Raw genomic sequence first — 5096 nt, forward strand, 5'->3', positions numbered from 1 at the left:
CTAAATAAAAATGGGAACATGCACTGAGAATGTTCTTTGAAAAGAAAAATCTAAAGAATTATGTAAGGCTTACTCATATATGGTTATTATACTAGTTTTCCACTAATTGCAAAAGAACCACTATTTTATTTCATTCTCCCCTGCTGAAGCTCTATTTAATGTCTTTCAATCAAAAAAATACATACAGGTGGAGGAATAATGAGACAGGGTACTTTCAGATTTTACATTACCCCTTACTGAGTAACATAATATTTGAGCAAGTTTTTATATCTCTTCATTTGTGAGGAAATTAGCTCAAGCACATATTAGTGACAGAAAGGAAGTTGTCATACTGAGAACAAATAATTTTGTGTGAGACTCACAAAAGAAATAGCTTATTTAATCAGCAATTTAAAGGTCATCTGAAAGTTTGATAGTTTTGGTGACTGAAAAGAAATTGCAGTATGTAACATTTACAATATTTATTTGATTATTTGAATAAGTAGAAATGCCTTTATATTGACTTTACAGTACAAAATCATGTCTGCTACAAGTCAGACTCTGCTTTAGAAAAAATAATGAGTAAATGATGAAAATGATTTGGGGGTTAGCAAAAAAAAATACATGTACAGATGGTCTCTTAACTTATTCAACTTATGATTTTTTGACTTTATCATGGTCCAAAAATGATACACACTCAGTAGAAACTCTACTTCAAATTTTGAATTTTGATTTTTTTTTTTTTGTGGACTAGTGATATGTAGTATGATACTTTTTCATGACAGTGAGCACACAACTCCCAGCCAGCCATGTGATGGTGAAGGTAAGCTACCAGTACCCTTACAGCCATTCTATACTCATCCTTTTTCACTTTCAGGACAGTATTTAATAAATTAGATGAAATATCCAATACTTAGTTAATAAAATAAGCTTTGTGTTAGATTATTTTTCCCAACTGTAGGCGAATGTAAGTGTTCTGAGCACAGTTATAGTAGACCAGGTTCAATTATGATGTTCAGGAGGCTAGGTGGATTAAATCCATTTTGACTTAGGAGGATTTCGCTTACAGTGCATGGGTGTATTAGAATACAGCCCTAATGTGAGTAGAGGAAGATCTGTACACAATTTTAGTTTTGATATGTCATAGACTCATGAAACTGAAAGAAACATTAAAAGTTACCAAATTCTAATTTTTCAAATAAGAATCAGAGAAGTTTATGTTAATACTAGAAAATGTGCTCACTGATAGATGCCACATCTGTAATAACTTAAATGCATGCAAAATTTGGGGTAAATTCCTATAGTTTGTGAATTGTGCACTAATGTGTGTGTGTTACTGCTATATTTAATTTTTTTTATTTTAACAAAGTTGTCATCTAGTTCTTGTTTTTAAGCCTCACGTTGTCTGCTCTATGGACATTTTCCTCTTCAGTACCCAAGCAATTCCTATTTGTCACTGGAAGACCAACCCCTATGTGTCACTCATCTCCTAACATGGTTAGTAATTGCTCCCTGCTCTGGGTTGCCATAACATCGGGCTTAAAATCCTACAATAGTGCATGCTATTTTTTTAAAGGATCGAACAAAATTTGTTTTAGATAATATTTAAATATTAACAAAGCTAATATATAAACGTTAAATATGTTAGCTAGGTTTATCTATACATTATATTTACATAATGATTCTGACTTTACCTTTCCAAGAGCAGCTGCCTGAGAGGAAAGAAAGATAACCTATAGTAGCCTCTGGGGCTTGTATCATCTTCTCAGGCCAGGTGTCCCACAGCAGAGCACAGAATTGAAGTGAATAAGCAAATGTCCCTCGCCCCTTCTCCCCTTTGATTTTATTTAAAGCACTGTCAAAAAACAAATGCAAAATTAGATTTAGGTATAAAAAGCTAGATGATTACCCCAATTCAGAACTCTGTTTCATTAGAGGAGGCCTAGGACAGACAGGACACAAATTGTCCCTCACCTACAGGGACACAGTGACAGAAGTCCAAGTCACACATAAAGGTCATTTGTGGTCTGTGAGCAAAAGCACAGCTAGCACGAACTCTGTAAAATGAGGGTTTTTGACCAGGCCGTCGCATGGCATCTAGCTGGGAAGGCTTAGCTCCTACGCTCAACTGGGAAGACTCACCTTCTCTGCTAAGGCAGAGGCAGGAAGGAAAGTCTATCATACGTGGCACCAATCTTTGATATAAAAAAAAGAACTATGTTGAGAGTAAAGTAGATCAAAAAAGTGAAAATTTTTACCATACTTGTAGGGTAAATTAATATTCAATAGTTTAAAAATTACGTATACTATAAAACTGTGGCAAGCTATAGCCTTAAGCAAATAAAACAAAGACAGTCCGGTGAGGATATTAAATTTGAGAGTAAGCCCAGTGAATTACTAAATCCTGAGAGCCCATAATCTCCCTGTCCATTACATAGTTTTTTCCATGTTGCCTAGACAAGGGTTTTTTTTTTTTTCTTTTTTCATGGAAGCTCTGAAATGCTTTTTTTAAAAGGCATTGAGAAATTATGGCTCAAAGATTCTAAAGTCTAATGTTTATAGGCAAAGCTTCATTTTTATGGAATACAAAATACTCTCCTTCTCCCACTTCTAATCTCAATAAGGGAAGCCACTTCTAAGTCATGTCCTCCCAACACTCCCCGCATAGTGGGACACAGCTCATTCAGTCCTTGCAAATGCCATATAGGAGTGATGAGCTTCATGTCTTGCTTATTCTAGGGTTGAGGTGATTTGTAATTTGATACCAGGATGATTATCCTGCTCTGCCTTGATTATTTGAAGTATTGGTGTAAACTCTTTTCTTTTAGAGAAAGACAAGAATTTTCAGATCCCGCCTTATTGGCCCACTCTTCTATTGATGTTATATTCATTTCTGCAACTATAGAGGCCGAAGTAACTCCTTCTGTTATTCTGTTGGGGTCTTGCCATTATGAAGAACGCCTTCTTCCAACTCTTGTATCAGTGTTTTTCCTCTTCCTACAGCCCAGGAACATCAAAGGTGCCTTTACTGGCCAACAACTTTGCGTCGCAGATCTAGAATTTAGCAAATGTTTCAGCCTCAGGAACACTGGACAATATGGAAAATATATCATTAAAAAGTACACCCCCTTCAACGAGCTCCAATTCTGTTAGAGTGTTGTTAGTTTTATAGGACAGGTCAAGTTGTGCTTTCTTTTCTTCAACTTCTTTTCCATACTCTTCCAGAATGAAATATTAATTCTCTCTATTATTTTTCTTTTTTCTTTAAGTTACGTAAGTGGACCTTTATAGATTGTTTCCCCCTTAGATTTCTGCCATTCTTCTAGTTGTTTCCTTCTATCTTCTGCTGTGATCATCTTAATATTTGGATTAGTTTTTTGTCCTATATGGGACTCTTTTTGCATTTACAGTTTGGTCACCAGCTTGAGGTTTGGGAGCTGTCTTATTGAGAAAATAATTCTAACTTTTTGCTGATAGCTGTCGCTGCATTTATTCCCACTAATGCCATTTGCTATTATTATGTTAGGGGTGCTTGGAATGACTGAATTAAAATTTCCAACTATCAAATTAGGACTTTAGCTTATGGCTTTTGGTATTTTGCAGTGCACAAGATATCCGAGACCTAAAACAGATTTAGTGGATTTTTGATCCTGCTTCTTGTTTGAATGTCTGTTGCTATAGCCTCCCTGAAGCACACTGGGGCATGTCCAGGGTTTGGATTGCTTTATATTTTGTTCATTTTGTTCAAGTAACAGTGTGTGACTGTAACTTAATTTTATTTGGTCTTTTGTATTTATCTCTATTAACCTTTATGTCCTTGACGACTGGTTTCTTTGATTTTAGAGTCCTACTAAGGGGCTGAGCATAATGAGAAAGAACTGTCTTTGGGGGTTTTTCTCCTGTTCTTGCAAGATTTGTTCCTCTCAAGAGTTGCTGTGGCTTTAGTGGTGGAATCCTAATTTGTGGTTCCCTAACAAATTCTTTATTAACTCTGTCTTTCAGAATAGCACTATTCCCTGAAATTTTGCCCAAGGCTTATTTAGGAGCCAAACTGCTCTTGGTTTGATTATAAGAGATAATCTTTGGTTTACCTATTGTCTGTAATTCAGGATTTGGCTTCCTTTCAGTCTGGGAAAGTTTTAGGCAAGTCTCTTTGTGTTTATCTCTTTTAGAAAGTATTCAAGGATTCATTTTCAACATTGTCCACAGAGTCTGCACATTTAACATTTCCTTGATCTGCTACCTGCTTCTTTGCAGTTTTCACTGCCTATATATTAAGTGACCCCACAGTTTTCCTAGACACTTCTTCGGTAGTGGAGGATCCAGTTTCATGCTGTTGTTGACTATTGAAGAAATTCATCCTGAAGTCTGTCTTTTGCCTGGAAGTTTTGGTGTCTCCGACTTTGGTTTCTGGATCCTGTGATATTGGTAGATCTGGGCTGGGGTTTAATGCTGATGGATCTTACAGCTTTGATAGGCAAAGTAATATGATTGGTAACATCCCTTTCGGGAATAATAATAGATTCAAAAGGTAGAAGATTCAGACAATTACTTTTAGCTTTTACATAAGGGCTTGGCATTTTGGCACTTGGTATTTGATCTTGGAGCTTTCTTTGCCATTTTTTTATCAGCAGTGGCACAATGACTCTTATGTGACCGGTTTTCTTCCCCTTTTTTAAAAAAAAAAATTGTTTAGTGTATCTTCCACAGGACCATCAGAGGGATCTTTCTGAAAAATATTTGATCCTTAGTATAAGAACCAAGTTCAATGATAGAATAAAATCTAAAGTTGTTAATTTTGTTGGATAGAAAAAGTTTAAAAGAGATACCTGAACTGAACCTGGATAAAAACCTGTTTCTGGTGCCCAATAGCCTACCATGACCACCATATTTAAAATTGTAATTGCCCTACCCATCAGCTTTATGTTATACATTTTTTCATAGTATTTATAATCTTATAAAAAATATACAGTTTATTTATTTGACTTATTTTTAATTTTATTTATTTTTTCTGCTTGGCCAAATTTATTTTTTTACATTTTTAAATTTAAATTTAATTTGCCAACATATAGTATGGTTTTTAAATTACTATACCCACCCAATAGAATGTAAGCCTC

General features: G+C 35.1%; 1 pseudogene; it reads right to left on the minus strand.

Annotated features, from left to right (window-relative positions):
* Nucleotides 1-374: 374 nt before the first annotated feature.
* On the minus strand, nucleotides 375-4859 carry LOC112934949 (cytoskeleton-associated protein 2-like pseudogene; annotated as a pseudogene).
* Nucleotides 4860-5096: the final 237 nt, after the last annotated feature.

This window comes from Vulpes vulpes, chromosome 4, assembly GCF_048418805.1.
Source record: "Vulpes vulpes isolate BD-2025 chromosome 4, VulVul3, whole genome shotgun sequence".
Classification (NCBI taxonomy): domain Eukaryota; kingdom Metazoa; phylum Chordata; class Mammalia; order Carnivora; family Canidae; genus Vulpes; species Vulpes vulpes.